The following is a 22,349-nucleotide window of genomic DNA, read 5'->3' as shown; positions in this document are numbered from 1 at the left end:
TTCCAGCTACTTCTCTACGTAGTCGCCGTTCTGACTTAGAAATTACTCATAGCGTTGTACCAACTTTTCAAAACCCTCATCACAGAAGGCAGCCGCCAGTGCTTTCCACCAATTCTCCACGCTGGCCTACAGCTAGTTGTCTGTGCCAAAATGTTGTCTTCATAGACAGCGGTTCACGTGAGAAAAGATGAAACTCAGTGGGAGACCATTACGGGCTGTACTGTGGGTTATCAAACATTTTGAACTGAAAACGATGCAGGAGCATCTTCATTGCCCATGCGGAATGCGGCTGAGAATTATCTTGAAGAAGAAACAGCACGACAGTTATGTAATGTTAGCTGCATAGCTTCAGGCGAAATTTCTCACCAGGCCCTCTTACTTGGCGGGAGACACTATTTTCTAGACATCTTTACGCGCTCACTTTGAGTTCAGAAATGAGAAGAGCGACGTGATGCTGTCTGGGGTCATACTATAGACACTGCCCAACACATCTGTGCAAAGCTGTATAGTACACTCCTGGAAATGGAAAAAAGAACACATTGACACCGGTGTGTCAGACCCACCATACTTGCTCCGGACACTGCGAGAGGGCTGTACAAGCAATGATCACACGCACGGCACAGCGGACACACCAGGAACCGCGGTGTTGGCCGTCGAATGGCGCTAGCTGCGCAGCACTTGTGCACCGCCGCCGTCAGTGTCAGCCAGTTTGCCGTGGCATACGGAGCTCCATCGCAGTCTTTAACACTGGTAGCATGCCGCGACAGCGTGGACGTGAACCGTATGTGCCGTTGACGGACTTTGAGCGAGGGCGTATAGTGGGCATGCGGGAGGCCGGGTGGACGTACCGCCGAATTGCTCAACACGTGGGGCGTGAGGTCTCCACAGTACATCGATGTTGTCGCCAGTGGTCGGCGGAAGGTGCACGTGCCCGTCGACCTGGGACCGGACCGCAGCGACGCACGGATGCACGCCAAGACCGTAGGATCCTACGCAGTGCCGTAGGGGACCGCACCGCCACTTCCCAGCAAATTAGGCACACTGTTGCTCCTGGGGTATCGGCGAGGACCATTCGCAACCGTCTCCATGAAGCTGGGCTACGGTCCCGCACACCGTTAGGCCGTCTTCCGCTCACGCCCCAACATCGTGCAGCCCGCCTCCAGTGGTGTCGCGACAGGCGTGAATGGAGGGACGAATGGAGACGTGTCGTCTTCAGCGATGAGAGTCGCTTCTGCCTTGGTGCCAATGATGGTCGTATGCGTGTTTGGCGCCGTGCAGGTGAGCGCCACAATCAGGACTGCATACGACCGAGGCACACAGGGCCAACACCCGGCATCATGGTGTGGGGAGCGATCTCCTACACTGGCCGTACACCACTGGTGATCGTCGAGGGGACACTGAATAGTGCACGGTACATCCATACCGTTGTCGAACCCATCGTTCTACCATTCCTAGACCGGCAAGGGAACTTGCTGTTCCAACAGGACAATGCACGTCCGCATGTACCCCGTGCCACCCAACGTGCTCTAGAAGGTGTAAGTCAACTACCCTGGCCAGCAAGATCTCCGGATCTGTCCCCCATTGAGCATGTTTGGGACTGGATGAAGCGTCGTCTCATGCGGTCTGCACGTCCAGCACGAACGCTGGTCCAACTGAGGCGCCAGGTGGAAATGGCATGGCAAGCCGTTCCACAGGACTACATCCAGCATCTCTACGAACGTCTCCATGGGAGAATAGCAGCCTGCATTGCTGCAAAAGGTGGATATACACTGTACTAGTGCCGACATTGTGCATGCTCTGTTGCCTGTGTCTATGTGCCTGTGGTTCTGTCAGTGTGATCATGTGATGTATCTGACCCCAGGAATGTGTCAATAAAGTTTCCTCTTCCTGGGACAATGAATTCACGGTGTTCTTATTTCAATTTCCAGGAGTGTATTTTCTTAGTCGCTTCCATTTCGCGACCGCTTCTGGATGCCCCTCGTACAACCTGAGATGCGTCTGACAGCAGTCGAGCAATCTCTAGCGCTGTTCCAGGTTGTCGTGCATGCAGATGATCATACTCAACAAAGTTTGTAACCTGGAATGTAAAAATGTTAGACAATTAACAAATAACACTCTCTCTCGTGGAAATTAAAATATTTTTTCTCAATGGTTGATTCGTTATTTCTCTTTCGCGTGTCCTTACAAACTTTTCCACAACGTTTCACTGTCCTATGATCTACATCTACGTGATTACTCTGCTATTCACAATAAAGTGCCTGGCAGAGGATTCAATGAACCACCTTCATGTTGTCTCTCTACCGTTCCACTCTCGAAGGGCACGCGGGAAAAACGAGCGCTTAAATTTTTCCGTGCGAGCCCTGTTTTCTCTTATTTTATCGTGATGTTCATTTCTCCTAATGTAGGTGGGTGCCAACAGATTGTTTTCGCTATCGGAGGAGAAAACTGGTGATTGAAATATCATGAGAAGATCCCGTCGCAACGAAAAACGCCTTTGTTTTAATGATTGCCACTCCAATTCACGTATCCTGTCTGCGACACTATCTCCTCTATTTCGCGATAATGCAAAACGAGCTGCCCTTCTGTGTACGTTTTCGATGTCATCCGTCAGTCCCACCTGATACGGATCCCACACCGCACAGCAGTACTCCAGAATAGGGCGGACAAGCGTAGTCTAAGCAGTCTCTTTTGTAGACCTGTTGCACCTTCTAAGTGTTCTCGCAATGAATCGCAAACTTTGGTTTCCTCTACCCACAATATTATCTATATGATGGTTCCAATTTCGGTTATTTGTAATTGTAATCCCTAAGTATTTAGTTGAATTTACAGCCCTCAGATTTGTGTTCCCTTAATAAAAATTTAGCTGATATCTTTTAGTACTCATGTGAATAACTTCTCACTTTTCTTTATTCAGGGTCAATTGCCACCATACAGATATCTTATCTAAATCATTTTGCAAGTCGTTTTGATCATCAGATGACTTTACAAGACGGTAAATGACAGCATCATCTACAAACAATGATCACTCGTTTGTCATGGGAGCCCTCTCTTGTAGTGATAGGTTGTGAAAGTTTAATTATAATCACCTTGCACTTTGACGACTGCCAATTCTGATTTAATTATTGGAGCTTTTATGTAATTTTTGCATGTCAACTGCCTTATAGTGTCATTGGCTCCTTTGAACTAATTAGACGTTGAAATACTTGATTTATATATTGGCGCTTTTAGCAATCTAATAACTATCTCAAGCGTGTTAAAACAATAGGAGGGTGGAACAGACACTTCCAAGCGTTGCCAAAGAAGACTGAATAACGAAGAACAAAGTGGCAAGCCATCCCAGTGCAAATAAGGGAATCACAGAAGCAGTGGAGGTCCTCGAGCACGAACTTTTGCTTAGAGGTGACGATAGAATAATGAAAGTCAGTAATGCATTGGAATCAGACCAATACAGATGACGTGTTTAGCCCTGCAGTCATACTGAACGAGTGGTGGACGCAAAACTATGCTGCTGTGACAAAGGAGCAGTCCACGCAGTGGGAAGATGTGGCCAACAATCAGTAGAAGGTTAGAGATAGCTTTGGATCTAATTTGACCTCGTGCTTTGACATCTAGTTTCCACTATACAGCAATGTAAATTGGTATGTCGGCCAAAGACAATAAACTTTTCTTACTTGGGGGTTAAGTGAGTACTACAGTGTGTCTGTATCATTGTTGCAGCCTATTTCTAAGAAAATAAATTGAACCAAGGACGGAGTGGAAGGGACGTGATATAGGAAGGACGATGGGACGGGAAGCGCCAGAAGAGGTAAAGACCCCACCATCATCACACAGGGCTCAGTAACGGACAACAACTTTTTTTTCACGGTGATAATTAGAGTTTGGACTACCCCTCGCATATGTACGTAGTAAGTAAGTGGTTTATGATATAGAAACTATAAGTGTTTTTATGAACTTTGGTGATACTGTCGTTATAGATATTTAATTACAAGTGTCTTCAACATGGTGATGCACTTTCCTTGTGGAGTGAGGGGGCGATATCTAGGGCTTTTCCTCGTCCAATATCACCGATTCGTAGGAGAAAGTGTCACCATATTGGAACGAGGATCATTTCTGCCATGGAATTCTGTTACCCCGATGAGTGACTCTCCGGCCCAGCTTTACCCCTCTGTGGACACAGGTGTTTCACCAGCGGACCGAGCCTCTACTGAAAGCTTACCCTAAATCTGTGTGGCTATATCGCAGTGTTTACTCTCATTTTGCTCCCTGAACAGTGATGTCTACAAGAACCAAATATTTTAGTCAATACAATACACACACATGTATAGGAATATTCTGAAATCAATTACACCGTTCCGTCAGAGGATCTCCCTAAAACATACGACGCGCACACAGTACTGATACACAATTATGAGCTGCCGCTAGCAGCCTACCACTTGAATATCTCTTCCTTTCGAGTTTTCGGATGCACCTATCTGAAAAAAAAAGAACGATCGCTTCCGTTTATGAAATGATGATGTAGCACATGATGTTACGACCGTACGCTGTTCCATCATCACCACAGCTTGGTGTGATATATAATGAAATGAAATTGTAATTCGTTAGAATCGTGAATATCTTTATGTACTTCTGATTTCTCATTTGAGAAAGTATGCGATAAATACAGTAATATTCATTTTTGTATTCATTTTCTGGAACTACCACTAATTAGATATTTTTCTCACCATGGAAATTTCCCCTTTTTCCATAAAAGGTTGACAAAAAATCAGAAAACTTATGTTTCTCATTTTGAGTATAGTGTCCTGTAACATAAAAAGGTAGAACCGTTGCATAACATTTGGTAAAGCTAGTCATTTGACCATTCATCAAGTACAAGCGCAAGAGCAGGTCAAAGTAGTTACGGAGTAAATAGGAGAGGTGTTGATAAATGTTATTAGTTTTGACCCACGTGAATATTTGTTTATTATTTTTGTAAGTAAAAGTGTTATTGTTTGTGTGTCCCGGTCTGGCACATTATTTCACTCGTCATCGCTGATTCCGCATAAGTTTCCGACGCAACTGGTCCATTAGCTCCATCCCCCTTCCTTCTTTTCTCCCCTTCCGCCTTCAAGTTACCCAGTTTTATGTGTAACAGTGCGAGAAGCTAAAAATTTGCTGAAAATATTTTTTTAGCAAGATAAAGAAAAACATTTCTCGCATAGATTGATCTACCTTCTTAAACAGTATTGCGTGGATATTACGACCATTTTAGTAGAAGATTTTCCATGCTATTGTAAGTCTAAAGAGCTTCGTGAAGTACTGACTTGCAGTCCCCTTATTTTTGAACTGTCACTACTGTCACTCGGGCAACTGCGCTAAGTAACTCAACGGTCGCGGAAGACAAACATAAAAAGATATCGAGAAAGGTAGTCACTAAAATCTTCTAGAGAAAATACCATGACAGATGTTCTAAATTGGTTACATGTATCATTAGTTTCTTAATTTCTAATTCGCGATTAAAGCCAACAAACAACTTTAAAGCGTTGTAATACGATGCTGTCATGTTGTTGGTACTTTCTTGGGAATACGCACAGCTCAGTTTTCGTGGAATGGCTCTGATGTTAGACTGGATGCTACAGACTATACTTAATTTAGCGAGTCTAAATAATTTGTAACTTACTATGAAACAAATTCCCACGTTTCAGTTCTTGAAATAAATTGTAAAAACAGCGAATGAAACCTTTTCTTTAATTATTAATTTTTAAAACCTTTATGAACCTCTCTTTCTTAAACGAATGAATTTGGAACTGAAAATTCCACCAGGTAACATCCGCTGTATTTAACGGCGGATGAGTAAAACATGTTGTCGAATATAATAATCTTCCACACAATTATGAAACTAGTTTTTCAAATGATCGAATTTTTTCATGAAAAAGTCTGCCACTTATGATTCGTCATTTTGAATTTTGAAATATTAATGTAAAATTAAGTATCAGGTACCTAAAAAAGGCTCGAGTAAAAATTTTAATTTCAATCCAATCTTTTTCCTTTTCGTCTGCTCTTGCCGCAATGGAGTCACTGCGCGTCTCTCAAACAAACAGCGACGCTGTTTAAACAGGCACTCAAGCAAATTGGTGACTCGTCGGTTTCTGCGCTACCAATTACATTTAAATTTAATATTTTCCAACATAAATATACCATATTAATGTTCCTAAGGTCTTCTGTAATTAAGAATTTAATAAAGAAACAGTATGTTTCTGTTTCCTGTCATTGAAACAAAATTATTCTTTCGTAAACATTCGTCTCCGAAGTATTCACAAGATAAATATATGCTTCAAACTTCTAGGACTTCTCAACATTCAACAATTTTTCATGTGCATCTAACCATATCTCATAACGGACATGATTTCTTCTTGGATATATGAGGTAGTATGTAAGATTCTATGACTTACTGATGTTTCATAAACGCTTTAACTGATTTTCCTTTCACCAATGATACATGACTGTAGGTGTCATAATAGAAAGTCTTGACTGAGTCCATAAAAACATACTTCATTTGAGAGTTACAATAAGGAGACAGCATTTTTTTTAATTTTAAAGTAAAGACATAACTTTAAATACTGATTCATTAATTTTGATGTAAAACCGTAATTGCCCCAGAAGATGTGATGTAGCTTCAGGCTTCTTGTTGTGTTAACTTGTCCCATGCGAAGCACAATAGTAGAACTTATGATACACATTAAAATAAATGTATCTTTCTGTATAGGGCTATATTTCGGTAAATAATTTCAGTGGCATACCTAGGAAATGAACCTGATCACACTCAACATAAATGTGATGCATAAGGAACTCTAATGAAACTGATGAGAGCAGCGTGCTGTCGAAACACGTCGTGCCGGTAAATGTTAATAAAAAATGACTGAATCAGTCAAAATTACATCATAAACAAAGATGATCAAATATACAGTTGTCATGTGGTAGGGAGCTGGTGCAGAATGGAAGGATATTGGGCAACTAATTTACTGAGGTATTTAATAAGAATGCAAACGAATTTATCAAAAGATAGGAAGACAATCTGATCATCTACCTGCAAAGTAAGTTAAATCAATTTCCAAAAGTCCAACTATTGGCAGTTATTACATAACTTTCAATAATTACTGAATAAAACAAAGGCAAAAATAATTTATTGAGAACAACATTAAGTTAAAAAAATGTATTTGCTTAGCACAGAGGTCTAATCAGATCAAAATTCTATAAAATTAACCTCCGTATCCCACATTACAAGTTTTAGAAACATACTGAAAATAACTAACAGGTCATTAAAATCAGCCATCCACTGTCATGTGACTGTTGTCAGATAATTAGAAGGGCGACCACGAATTCCAAGCAAGTAGAATAACGTTAAATTGAAAGTATAAGGCAATTGAGAGATACAGAGCCAAGCAAGTTCTGTTTCTTGATGGCGATCGCCACTACATAGACACTCTCAGTAAAGGTGTTTATTGTACACAGGCCACTTTAGCTGGACCCACAATACAAACAACAGATACAAAGAGTTATCCTGTAACATATTAAGTCCTAATCAACAATCTGCTTTACAGCACAAACAGATACCGCAAATACACTTGAAAAAGGCGAAGTTGCTCATGAGGCACCTGATTTCAAAGTAAACAACAAATTTTAATTATGGGCCATATTTGATCAAGCAACTCAAGCACTACTAGCGTAGTCACACACATTAACTGAAACGTAACTAGAGTGAGGTCATTTAAGGTACTCGCGAACGATGGTTGCATGTCGCGATGGATAAAGAGGATAGCAAGTTAGAATATTTACTGTGCGACGTAACATAATCATGCACGTGCTAACTGCACACTCACCATAGTTTCTTGCAGATCAAAGCATGAGCTCGACAAGGGCTGCCATCAGGCAGGTGTTACGACGAATTTGGTGAGATTTAGGACCCAACGGATGCTATTCCAAAGATGTCCCTGCAACCGGTTCTTGAAACTGGCGTGCCGGCCAGTGTGGTCGAGCGGTTCTAGGTGCTTCAGTCTGGAACCGCGCGACCGCTACGGTCGCAGGTTCGAATCCTTCCTCGGGCCTGCAAGTGTGTGCTGTCCTTAGGTTAGTTAGCTTTAAGTAGTTCTAAGTTCTAGGGGACTGATGGCCTCAGATGTTAAGTCCCATAGTGCTCAGAGCCATTTTTTTTAAACTGGCAGACAGCAACCCAACTCGGGCACCACAGTGCACACTGGCGTCTTGGAAATTAAAATGCCGAGTACAAGTCGGGTTCCATGCATCGTCCATAGACAGCTCTTTCAACAAGCAATCTTGACGCCCTAGCCGACAAGAACGGAACTTTCAGCAAAGATACTATCGAGCATGACGCTTACACCAGCCTCTGTCAAACACACCGCTCAACAGCCAGTCACGCCAGTCACTTCGAGAACGCCTCCTGGCCCGCGAGAGCTCTTAAACGCTGGCCCACAGGAAAGCCCTCTGCAGCGACAGATCGCTCAAGAAGCGGTCAGAGGTGCTAATAATGAACGTAATCTGTTGTTGTTTCTGTTGTTGTTGTGGTCTTCAGTTCAGAGACTGATTTGATGCAGTTATCCGTGCTACTCTACCCTGTGCATGCTTCAGCTCCGAGTAACTACTGCAGCCTACATCTCTCTGAATCTGCTTTGTGTGTTCATCTCTTGGTCTCCATCTACGATTTTAATCCTCCACATTTCTCTCTTCAATATTAAATGCCTCAGAACGTGTTATACCAACCGATCCCTTCTTCAAGTTGTACCACAAATTCCTCTTCTTTCCAATTCTACCTCCTCATTTGTTACGTGATGTACTCCTCTATTCTTCAGCATTCGTCTGTAGCACAGCATTTCGAAAGCTTCTATTCTCTTCTTGTCCAAACTATTTATTGTTCCTGTTTCACTTCCATACACGGCTACACTCCATACAAATACTCTCAGAAAGGACTTTCTGACACTTATATCTATACCCGATGTTAACAAATTTCTCTTTCAGAAACGCTTTCCTTGTCATTGCTGGTCTACATTTTATATACACTCCTGGAAATTGAAATAAGAACACCGTGAATTCATTGTCCCAGGAAGGGGAAACTTTATTGACACATTCCTGGGGTCAGATACATCACATGATCACACTGACAGAACCACAGGCACATAGACACAGGCAACAGAGCATGCACAATGTCGGCACTAGTACAGTGTATATCCACCTTTCGCAGCAATGCAGGCTGCTATTCTCCCATGGAGACGATCGTAGAGATGCTGGATGTAGTCCTGTGGAACGGCTTGCCATGCCATTTCCACCTGGCGCCTCAGTTGGACCAGCGTTCGTGCTGGACGTGCAGACCGCGTGAGACGACGCTTCATCCAGTCCCAAACATGCTCAATGGGGGACAGATCCGGAGATCTTGCTGGCCAGGGTAGTTGACTTACACCTTCTAGAGCACGTTGGGTGGCACGGGATACATGCGGACGTGCATTGTCCTGTTGGAACAGCAAGTTCCCTTGCCGGTCTAGGAATGGTAGAACGATGGATTCGATGACGGTTTGGATGTACCGTGCACTATTCAGTGTCCCCTCGACGATCACCAGTGGTGTACGGCCAGTGTAGGAGATCGCTCCCCACACCATGATGCCGGGTGTTGGCCCTGTGTGCCTCGGTCGTATGCAGTCCTGATTGTGGCGCTCACCTGCACGGCGCCAAACACGCATACGACCATCATTGGCACCAAGGCAGAAGCGACTCTCATCGCTGAAGACGACACGTCTCCATTCGTCCCTCCATTCACGCCTGTCGCGACACCACTGGAGGCGGGCTGCACGATGTTGGGGCGTGAGCGGAAGACGGCCTAACGGTGTGCGGGACCGTAGCCCAGCTTCATGGAGACGGTTGCGAACGGTCCTCGCCGATACCCCAGGAGCAACAGTGTGCCTAATTTGCTGGGAAGTGGCGGTGCGGTCCCCTACGGCACTGCGTAGGATCCTACGGTCTTGGCGTGCATCTGTGCGTCGCTGCGGTCCGGTCCCAGGTCGACGGGCACGTGCACCTTCCGCCGACCACTGGCGACAACATCGATGTACTGTGGAGACCTCACGCCCCACGTGTTGAGCAATTCGGCGGTACGTCCACCCGGCCTCCCGCATGCCCACTATACGCCCTCGCTCAAACTCCGTCAACTGCACATACGGTTCACGTCCACGCTGTCGCGGCATGCTACCAGTGTTAAAGACTGCGATGGAGCTCCGTATGCCACGGCAAACTGGCTGACACTGATGGCGGCGGTGCACAAATGCTGCGCAGCTAGCGCCATTCGACGGCCAACACCGCGGTTCCTGGTGTGTCCGCTGTGCCGTGCGTGTGATCATTGCTTGTACAGCCCTCTCGCAGTGTCCGGAGCAAGTATGGTGGGTCTGACACACCGGTGTTAATGTGTTCTTTTTTCCATTTCCAGGAGTGTACTATCTACTTCGAGCATCATCAGTTATTATGCTCCCCAAACAGAAAAACTCATCTGCTACTTAAGAATTTCATTTCCTAATCTAATTCCCTCAGTATCTCCTGATTAAATTCGACTACATTCAATTATCATCGTTTTTCTTTTGTTAATGTTCATCTTATGTCCTCCTTTCAAGACATTGTCGATTACGTTCAGCTGCTCTTCCTGGTCCTTCGCCGTCTCTGACTGAATTACAATGTTATCGGCAAACCTCAAAGTTTTTATTTATTCTCCATGGATTTTAATTTCAATTCCAAAAATTTTTTTATTTTCTTTACTGCTTGCGCAATATACAGATTGAATAACACCGTGGATAGGCTACATCCCTGTCTCACTCCCTTCTCAACCACTGCTTCTCTTTCCTACCCCTCGACTCTTATAGCTGGTTTTTGTACAAATTTTAAATAGCCTTTCGCTGCCTGTGCTTGCCCCTGACACCTTCAGAATTTGATAGGATTCCACACTGTCAAAAGCTACAAATGCTAGAAACGAAGGTTTGCCTTTCCTTACTCTAAGATAAGTCGTTGGGTCAGTACTGACTCACCTGTTCCAACATATCTATTGAATCCCCGAGGTCAGCTTCTACCAGGTTTTCCGTCCGTCAGAAACTATTGATGTCAAAACTTGCCCACACGGCTCAACAGTACCAATTATGGTGAAATCGCGAAACTTTTTAGTGATACTGCAGAAATTCTGTGTCACTACATAACGGAACTAAATGATATTGATAGTTTATATTCCCAAATAATCGCCAGTTATTTTAAACACAAATATTCTTTAACAAAGAAATCAAGGAGGTAGTGGCATGTGTAATCAAGAAAAGAGATTTCAGAGAGGGCGTTAGAGACTGACTTCGAGATTTATTAAATACAACCTCAAAGGGAGAGAGTCGATAGCCATTCATGTCTTCAAATAAATGCAGGGAGTGAGTATGCTATTGCGATAGGAGAAAGTAACTTATAAAAGAAAACTTTTTACAAGAAGTATAACGCACTTGGCTTGTGTTTTGTGGATAGCTTGCTATTGATTATGTTAAGATTGCTGATTTTTTAGACCATATGGTATCGCACTGGGTGAGAGGGTGACTGGAAGGATAGGGTTATGTGTCGCCCATTGGTATTCAGAGCCTCACCAAAATGCAGCTACGCTGATGCCTGTTTCAACTGTATCGGTAGTTTCTGGTGTCCCCTTGCATAACAGTCTGATATGCCACTGGTAATAGATCTGTGGTGATATGATGTGGTGTTTATTACTAAACTACCCTGTCAGTGTTGGCAAGTGGTTTTAACTTATGGTAACGGACTGCTGTGATAACCAATGGCGAAATTTGAAGTAGCGAGGCAGATGCTTCATCTGCTCTTCGCCTTTAGCTGGATAGCTGTGGCTCTTTTACCATTCTTAACGGAGATATAAGCAGCCTCAGTAGACGTTTTTGGGACGATTACTGTTCACAGCGTATATAAATACTGGCGATCGTGGTACAGGGTAGTGAACGTCGGCCGAAGAACCCGAGACAGAAGCCAATAGGCAGTTTGTCAACAAGTGGCCACGAAAGCCTCAACAATTTTGTATGATCTTACAATGCCCTCCGTCTTATGTATGGCATTGTAGCGAGAAGGAAGCGACTCTACCTTCCTTCTCTGGTTTCTTTATTACTGGACTGGTGTCTTGTTGCTTCGATGGCCCCTCGTCGCAATAGTAGCACTCAGGCGCCAGGTTCAGTGTAGTTTTGTGCTCCTGCTGAAATGGGGTGTGTCGGGATGCCAGTTATTAAAGGTTAACAACGTTTTGTAATATAATCACTTTAATGAAGAAGACTTTAAAGCTCGCGTCACAGACTTTCCATTATGGCAGCTCTTGGCTGCGCCGTTACATTCAACACTGTACAACACTGTTATCACTTTCAATACTCGTTATAGATACTGCCCACGACAGTTGGCTTTCACTGATAATGAAGACCGTTCACTTTAACTTTATATCTTGTTTATCACTTGTATGTTTGTGGTCAGTGGTGCAATCTGCTACTGCCGCTGCCTACTACCTATGTTTTCCGAGCATGGCAGTATTCCACATGCAGCAGTCTGTGTTGTGATGGCAATTGCAGTCTAGAGATGGGACGCTATTCCTCAATCTGGCGGATGCTGGGCTCCGATCGGATGCTAGGCGACCTATCGGAACTTAATTTCTGAATAGCACTCGTACTCGCGTCGACGTCCCTCATTCCACGAAGTGACTGCAGGAAAGCGAAATTTTTCGCTATCTACAGGCACCGGGCTTATTTTCACGTAGCCACCCGGTACTGTCCACCAAAACATAAAAGCAGACCCGTCACCTCTAATTACGCCATGCAATAAGCTGTTAAAGAACTTAGTGTGAAACCCCTGACAGTCTTCCTTAGTAAACATTATATCGCTCACAGTGTCATCATAACAAGTACCGTAATTGGAGACGTCTTCACGACTTGAAAAATTAGAGTGAAAGAAAGAGAAGTTAAAAGGATTTGCCACCTTTCAATCTTTCACTGTATCAACGCTTGGTGGTGAAAGCAGATAAGTGAACCTGGTAACTGGAGACGCTGGTTGCCGCAAGATGCTGTTACAGACGTAGACCGCTACAGCTGCGACTAGGCTGGTGACGGAGCAGAGAAATTGTATTCGGACTGGGGCTGGCGCGTTACAACGGCGACGGAAACTTGGCAGCAGTGTCACGCATCAGCGGAGCCTGCGCGCCTCGTGCGACAAAGCGGCATAGCGGATTAGCTGGCACGACTGGAAACGCGACGCGCTTTCCCCACCTGCTGCCGAGCGCCTGCAGACAAATGCGTGCACTTACATCGTCTGCACGGATCTGGAAAATATCTTTCTGTTCGCCGTTTCCTTTTCTTGTACGATTCGTATGATAGGCGGAGAAAGCATCGTGACATTAAGAGGGACATAAAAGAACACACACACACAATTTAAAAGAGGCACCAAATCCACAATTTTGAAGATATTCTAAAGACATGTTGTACCATGCTTTACACGAAATTAACAAACTTACTTCTAACTTTCTTGGGTTATGTATATTTAATATTTTAGATGAAATTTAAAAATATTCTTTTCAAAAAATAGTATATGTACATTTTTCTCAGAGTCTGTTCAAGAGTTTCTGCAAGAGTTTCTCTTTCTAATCTCTTTGAACATAGTAAGATTCCTCATGAGCATTACTGAGTATGCTGAATCGGCGAATTTTAATAATTTTTTAATTATAAGTTTGTAAGTATAATTTATAATTAATCCAGAATTGCAAGTAATTTGTCCCCTAGCTCAGTCTACACTCAGAATTTCAAATTCTACTCTTAAGGCAACATTTATTGGATTTATCGAAATAAGTGTACAAAATTTCATAATTCTATTGTTAATAGTTTCTAAGAAAAACATACATAAACTGAAAAATAATAATTTCAGAAAATGCAATTTAAATTTTAACTTAAGGTTTTTTTCCTTTTGTTACCTATTTAGAAGCCCCAGATTTGTACTCAGGCTCCTCTTTCCCTTCAAGGCTTCTCTTCTGGGTTTTTCTGCCTTCTTTCCTTTACCAGGTCTTCAACTGTTTTTTTCAGCTGGAGGGAGGCGCCGTCTATTCCCATCATTAAACACAAAAAGTGCATCATCAGTAGCAATTCTGGATGAAATCCGTCAGTAGCATGAAGTAAAACAAGAACTCCTTCTTCATAAACGAAGCAGCTGGTTTGTTATTGTTTCTAACATATGGACAAGAGTCGTTGATGATCATTATGTATCACAGTCGTATATATGTATCCTGTGAAAGTTTGCTTGAAAGTAATCCAAGAAATCGTTCTTCTCCGAGCTAGTATTGAAGTGTTGCTTCAAAAAGTCGCAGGAAGGTCGAATGAAACATGTAAATATTTTTTAGGCACATTGGATGTGATTTCATCATCGAAGTTTTGGGAAATTATTGTCTACGAGTTCTACTAACCAATTAAAAAATATATTGAAAAATTATACTTCGGTCAATATCATCAACGTCCCCCACTGTTGGGATGTATTTTGTTCAGTCACATTTTATAGTAAGACCTGCTGAAACTCTGACTGAGATTTAGCTAATGGTTATCGATCATTATTAATCCACTTCGTAGCCAATTTTTCGAGCCCCCAACATGCATGTAAAGGTGGTTCGACGCAAAAAAGCCTTTCAGGGACAATATATTTATATAATTTTTAGCCTCATTATCATCTATAGAGGTGCAAAACTATGGTTTCAAGTTTGTATGTTATTCAGTTCATGAGTCCAGCGAGTAGGTAAAGGACAAATTTTGACTACAAATGTTTGTTTAACAGTTACATATAGAAGTAAGCGATGGCATTAACATTGTAAAAAATCTCAACATTTCTGATGCATCACGTACCTCTACTTCCTTGCAACAACAAAAACACCATGCAGTTACAGGGTTTGGCTAGACAACGGACATGAATAAGCTGTTTAAATCCACGTGCTACATTTCCGTTGTGCCATTAATGGAAACCCTTGTGTCACAGTTTGCACCTCTTTTGTGATTGTTATTACAAGAAAATAAAAGCACGTAAGACTATCACTTGTTCTCAGCTGAGAATACGACAGTTTTTTTCTAAAATTATGTCACATGTACTCAACGTCAGTAACGCTCATTGCTTGTATTATGTCTCAGCCCTGAACCTAATCTGAAAGTGGTGCTGTTGAGAATGTAGCTGACGTCAACATTGTCCTAGTGTGACCTGGACTGAACTACATAATGACAACATAAATAATAACTCAATTTTTAGTTAATTAACTTCTAATTTAGCCTCAGGCCAGTTTAATTTTTGGAAATGCTTTTTATCGAGATAACATGTATAAAAAATGTCGATATTTGTCTATATATGTTTTAATTAAGAAAGAATCTTATCGTCCCAGAGGTCTTGATTTTTACAACCTTCTTTAATTGACGTATCTCAGCGGGTTCAAAACCCGATCCTAATACAGATCTAAAACCAAGTATTGCGATGTTTTCGTTGTCAGAGTTGATACAAATATCTCATGCACAGTGTCCTACATCATGAATAAAAACTGTTCTCACACTCAGTGAATGTCAGCAGCATGCCAACGTTAGCTGAGTGCTCAGCGCCGTGGAACGCCGCGCCATGGGGCCCGGGTTCGATTCCCGGCGTGAATGAAGGATTTTCTCCGCTCAGGGACTGGGTGTCGTGTTGTCCTCATCATCATTTCATCCCCATCTCCGACGTGCAAGTCGCCCAATGTGGCGTCGAATGCATTAAGTACTTGCCCTCGGCGGCCGAACTTCCCCGAATGGGGGACTCCTGGCCCACAATGCCGTACGCTCATTTCCATTTCCAGTGAATGTCAGCAACTTAGGCAAGGTTTCTTGAAAGGAAAAGAAAGGAGAAAACTTGAATAATCTCGTATGAATAAGTCAATACATGTAAACCCTACTGTATTAAAACAGTGTGAAATTTCAGCAGCCTTATGCTGTACCAATCACCTCTTGCTTTAAGTGAGAAATCGAGTTCGAAAGTGAAAAAGCTCTTAGTTATTATAAACCAATCAAACAGCGATAGAGTCCTAGTTAAAGTTATTTAAATGTTTGGGGGGGGGGGTTGTGAAAGTTCCCTGTACATTCGGATATTTTATTTTCATTCAATATATTTTGCTTTTATAAACTGCGACGTTCAACTTTGCAATACTTGGCTGGCGTCTATCCTATTCAGTTTGGATTCATCAAAATAATTTTTTAGAAAAATCCTTTTGCACGTCCAATTCGCATTTTCGAGTCTTTGGTAGGCTGGTTTTTCTGTTAACTGACGCGGCTTTGAAACCAAGACCGTTATATCTTTGCAACAGCTTCCACCATTGTGTTTTGACTCTGGCCTATTAGGTTTTGTGGTGCCGTGTTTTGTCAGGTTCAGTTGCAATTTTGCTCTTGGAGGAACACTGTCATAGTCTGGGATAGTACAGTGATGAAGAAGCTTGGTAATGCCTCTAAATTTTTATACAGTTTACTTTTAGTTAATCTGTGTTCCGGCTTGCAGGAGTGTTTTTACTCGTCGTGAATTAGAAACACATGATATGCTCATTTTTGGTTAAATGCGAGCTTATTAACGGGGTGACTATTACATTTTCAACAGGATGTGCTCTAGATTCAAAGTTCACACTCTCCTGAACTTTGAAAGAGTAGTTGATTTGTTTAAAGTAGATTTCAGAGAACATAGTCTTACAATTACTTTCGTGATATTCAGTTCTGGGTTAAATGCTCTGCGAACGCATGTGGATTTGTAATTCGGTTCCTTCCTTTGGGTAACAATACATAAAAATTAATACGCTCCTTTTCTGACTTATTTCCAATTAAACCAGGTCGCCTTAGTGTTACTTTCTTTATGGTACTGCTGCACGTTGAGACACGGTTAGATTCTGGTGTGTGAGACACAATTTACTGAATTATATCTGAAATTGGTTACGACTAACGTTAAGTAACTTTCCTTTTCATGAAAGTATGTTTTATATGGCCGCTGTTAAGGACGAGTGCTACATTACAAATGTACTGCGCAGTGATCTATTATGTCATTGAATTTCATCTCGATATACAGGTCAGTGGGTGGCTTACTAATGCTTAACTTGTGTACTGATCTACCATAGTGCTCAGAGCCATTTGTGTACTGATCGTAACACTTAAGTGATTTTTCCAAGCTAGATTCAGCAATTAAAAATCTGAGGGAATTCTCAGCTGCACTGCTGACCCGTAAAGCACAAGTCAAACTTTCTATTATTGAACAGCTTCTTGATGAATCATTAGTAGCTACTTACTGGTGAAATAATGGCAAGGCAAAACCACATTGAGCTGCGCTTGAATTAGATAAATGTGTGTCTGTGTATGTGACTATTGTGTAAAACATTACGTTTAAGACTGCATTTCCAGACAGCATTCTGGTGCTTCAAGGTTCATACTTACTGCATAAGTTCGGGGCTTATTCTTTCACGGATCAAGAGAGTAGATCCGTTCCCACCACTGCAATTAACTTGCTGTGGGTTCTCAATAACTACACAGGAACAGGAATCATATCACGTCAGGGAGAATATGCACTGTGTACCATTTCGTGGCTTTAACTTCGCAATAGCAAGATGGAGGGAGGGGGCGAGGAATACTTAATGCCCACATTTCGAAAATACAGCTATCTTGTCATGTAATCATGTAACTTATTTCCTAAAATTTTGAAAAAATATAATTGTGTTCAATGATTTCTTTTTCAGATTCCGCACTTATTTTAAATTTTTCATTAAATGGTAACCCAAAAATTTAAGTCTACGTAGCGAATGCGACTTTTCGCAACAAACGACATATTCACATTTTCAAGTTCAGGGCTCTTCTTCCACATATAAATACCTTTAAAAAGTACACTATGTGATCAAAAGTATCCGGACACCTGGCTGAAAATGACTTACAATTTGTGGCGCCCTTCATCGGTAAAGCTGGAATTCAATATGGTGTTGGCCCACCCTTAGCCTTGATTGCAGCTTCCACTGTCGCAGGCATACGTTCAATCATGTGCTGGAAGGTTTCTTTTCGAATGGCAGCCCATTCTTCACGGAGTGCTGCACTGAGGACAGGTATCAATGTCGGTCGGTGAGGCCTGGCACGAAGTCGGCGTTCCAAAACATTCCAAAGGTGTTCTGTAGGGTTCAGGTTAGGATGCTGTGCAGGCCAGTCCATTACAGGGATGTTATTGTTGTGTAACCACTCCACCACAGACCGTGCATTATGAACAGGTGCTCGATCGTTTCGAAATATGCAATCGCCGTTCCCGAATTGCTCTTCAACGGTGGGAAGCAAGAAGGGGCTTAAAACAACAATGTAAGTCTATGTTCCGATAGCACCACGCAAAACAAGGGGTACAAGCCACCTCCATGAAAAACACGACCACACCATAACACCAACACCTCCGAATTTTACTGTTGGCACTACACACGCTAGCAGATGACATACATGGGCAATCACCATACCCATACCCTGCCATCGGATCGCCATATTCTGTATCCTGATTCGTCACTCCACACAACGTTACTCCACTGTTCAATCGTCCAATGTTTACGGTCCTTACACCAAGCCAGACGTCGTTTGGCATTTACCGGCGTGATGTGTAGCTTATGAGAAGCCGCTCGGCCATAATATTGAAGTTCTTTCACCTCCCGCCTGTCATAGTACTTCCAGTGAATCCTGATGCGGTTTTGAATTCCTATGTGATGGTCTGGATAGATGTCCGCCTGTTACATATTACGACCTTCTTCAACTGATGATGATGATGATGATGATGATGATGATTGGTTTGCGGGGCGCTCAACTGCGCGGTTATCAGCGCTCGTACAAATTCCCAACCTATGCTCAGTCCAATCTCGCCACTTCCACGAATGATGATGAGGACATCACAAACACTCAGTTCTCTCGAGGGAGGTGAAAATCCCTGATCCTGCCGAGAATCGAAACCTGGGACCCCGTGATCGGGAAGCGAGAACGCGACCTCGAGACCATGAGCTGCGGACCCTCTTCAACTGTCGGAGGTCTCTGTCAGTCAACAGAAGAGGTCGGCCTGTACGCCTTTGTACTGTACTATTTCACTATCACATCGAAAACAGTGGACCTAGGGATGTATCGGAGTGTGTAAATCTCGCGTGCAGGCGTATGATACACATTACACCCAATCACTTGACTACGTTCGAAGTCCGTGAGTTCCGCAGAGCGCCCCATTCTGCTCTCTCACGATGCCTAATAACTACTGAGGTCGCTTATATGGAGTACCTGGCAGTAGATGGCAGCACAATGTACCTAATATGGAAAACGTATCTTTTTGGGGGTGTCCGGATACTTTTGATCACACAGTGTATGTTGTGAACAAAAGCCGATGACAATTAACAAATATGATTGTAAACAGAAATCAGTATTCTTTTTAAAAACCCGTTGGTATTGTTAAGGTTGTCGTAAAATATATTTTCAGGTCTTGAACGCAACTTATATGTGAGAACCTATAAGGAAAAGATTTTACTGATAAAAACTAACAACTAACGAAATTTGTTTTTTTTTTAACTATAAAGTACTCGCCGCTCCCTCCTCCCCCATCTTCTCCAACCTTTCGTAGTATGGGTTACAGAAAATTCCGTGGTATTGCTAGGGTTAATTCGTGGCACAGACGTTGGACGCGTGCGAATGAGGTATGAAATTCTAACGGAAGCGGGGGTCAGGAGGCGAGAGAGATACAGGGTGGTTATAATTGTGGGGCGTCATTTTCCTATGGCAGCAAAGATTCATAGATATGCTAATGCTGTAATACGAAACCGATTTACGCCCCGGAAAAAATACTGATCCACTTTTGTCCAACAGGTGCTGAGCCGCTCGTAACCCATTAGATATGGAAAATTTTTTGTACGTCTAACTGATGATGGTCGAAGTAGAGAGGATATAAAATGTAGACTGGCAATGGCAAGGAAATCGTTTCTGAAGAAGAGAAATTTGTTAACACCGAGTATAGATTTAAGTGTCAGGAAGTCGTTTCTGAAAGTATTTGTATGGAGTGTAGCCATGTATGGAAGTGAAACATGGACGATAACCAGTTTGGACAAGAAGAGAATAGAAGCTTTCGAAATGTGGTGCTACAGAAGAATGCTGAAGATAAGGTGGGTAGATCACGTAACTAATGAGGAGGTATTGAATAGGATTGGGAAGAAGAGAAGTTTGTGGCACAACTTGACCAGAAAAAGGGATCGGTTGGTAGGACATGTTTTGAGGCATCAAGGGATCACAAATTTAGCATTGGAGGGCAGCGTGGAGGGTAAAAATCGTAGAGGGAGACCAAGAGATTAATACACTAAGCAGATTCAGAAGGAAGTAGTTGCAGTAGGTACTGGGAGATGAAGAAGCTTGCACAGGATACAGTAGCATGGAGAGCTGCATCAAACCAGTCTCAGGACTGAAGACCACAACAACAACAACAACATCTTGTATGCAGAGCGCCAGATTTCTACATGGAGGGCAAAACTGGAACTGACATTTTCTAAGCTTAATTCGTTTCCTGATTAATATTTCTATCAAGATTCCTTGCTGTACGATAATTACAGCCCACACTGGACCTCAGTGAGTAGTTGCACTTTAATTATTACCACCCTGTCCAGTTCGCCTATGTTTCTCTAACATTTACACAGACTATCTTTCTGCGAAATGCAGCTTACAGAACATCTTGAACTCCTTTTTATAAATGATGTGGTTTAAGATACACTTCGTGTTTCCTGTGATGGTACAGAAAGATTTGGAGTGAGAGAGGAACTCTTAGTAGCAATGTAAACAGATGAGTATAGTACTATATTGTGTTACTAGACTAGGGTCAATCATAAATATACGTACATGTATTGCTATTAGTAGAAAATGCTGCTTAGTTCATGTTTTATTTCTTACTTTATACTGAAATTTCTTTTACTTTCAACAATCATGTGTACACTTGATAATTATTTAGGAGTACATGGCTCAAAACATATTTTCTGCTCTATGATCAAAGTAGCGGTCTAAATCTGTAACTTTAGGGCTTCCATGTACCAGATATTTCACATTAGTATAATCCCAAAGTGTTTCCACGAATCTTAAGAGGACTGTGATTAACAGTTCGCAGGCTACGAGCATTTCCAGACGAATTTTCGCCGTAGCGGAAAGGAATTTCAATCAGAAGGGCGTCAGGGCCGCTTCCGCCCACTCCTCTTCCCACGCACTACTGAAAGCTTTTCATCGGATTAGCGAGGCCGTTTGCTAATCTCCCCAACTGTTACCATTTAGTCAGTAACCGAAAAGCACTCTGCAAGCACGAAAGCGGGTTTGCGTATTCAGCCGGTAACGAAGGGGTTTTCGGCCGAGTAAGTGGACACATCTGGCACAGTTTCGGATCAGCTGCTCTCCAACACAATTAAAAGAGCTATGATTCCATTATGGACACGTGTCGAAATTCCCCGGCTGCTGCTATAAAAGTGGGCCTGTCTGAAAGACTAGGATTAATCAGCTTATTTTCTTTGCTTATGCAATCTTTTAGAGCGTTGCGAGTTACTAGGTACATAATCGGTTTGCTTAATATGAGCTATGAAATTTCAAACTATTTTTTCGTTATACACACAGTTACAATGGAATAACCACTAACCGGGTACAGTTATTAAAAACTTACGGAAAATACCTTATTCGGACAGAATTATATTCTCTAAATAAGGCTGTTTGAGTACTGAACTGCTGTAAATATGTAATCCTGCAAATTGCTGATAATAACAGCAGAAAAATAAAAACAGAATAATTTAATAACTGTGATATATTTTTTCAATTATTTATGTTCATAATAAATATGATATAAATTTCCTTCTTCCAAAAGACAGTTTTCCAGCACTAAAAGAATACCAATATCAACATGGTATTCGCTCTATAAGATGTCTTCATGAATCTTAGTAACATAAGAATTACTTTCGCCTCGTCTGCTACCTCCACCTGTACCACGGACCATGCGTAACTACTCGAGCATTCTATAAAACTTACCGTACTGCTATATGGCTCTCTCTCCGTAGGTTTTTGATTCTGTACAAGGATCTACAAGTCACATTTTACAGTAATAACCCTGCGGGACAAGATATATCAACCGCTAAAACTTTCTTAGGCTCTGATAATTCCATTCCTGAGTACTTTGGGTCGTTTATGGGATCAGGATTAAGTGACAACTGACAAGGAAACGCACGAATAGAAACAGAAATAAAAAATGATGCTGATCAATTTTACGTAGATTGATTCTATTAATGT

Source organism: Schistocerca nitens, chromosome 7 (genome assembly GCF_023898315.1).
Source record: "Schistocerca nitens isolate TAMUIC-IGC-003100 chromosome 7, iqSchNite1.1, whole genome shotgun sequence".
NCBI classification, from domain to species: Eukaryota; Metazoa; Arthropoda; class Insecta; order Orthoptera; family Acrididae; genus Schistocerca; species Schistocerca nitens.
Note: the sequence above shows the minus strand (reverse complement) of the source record.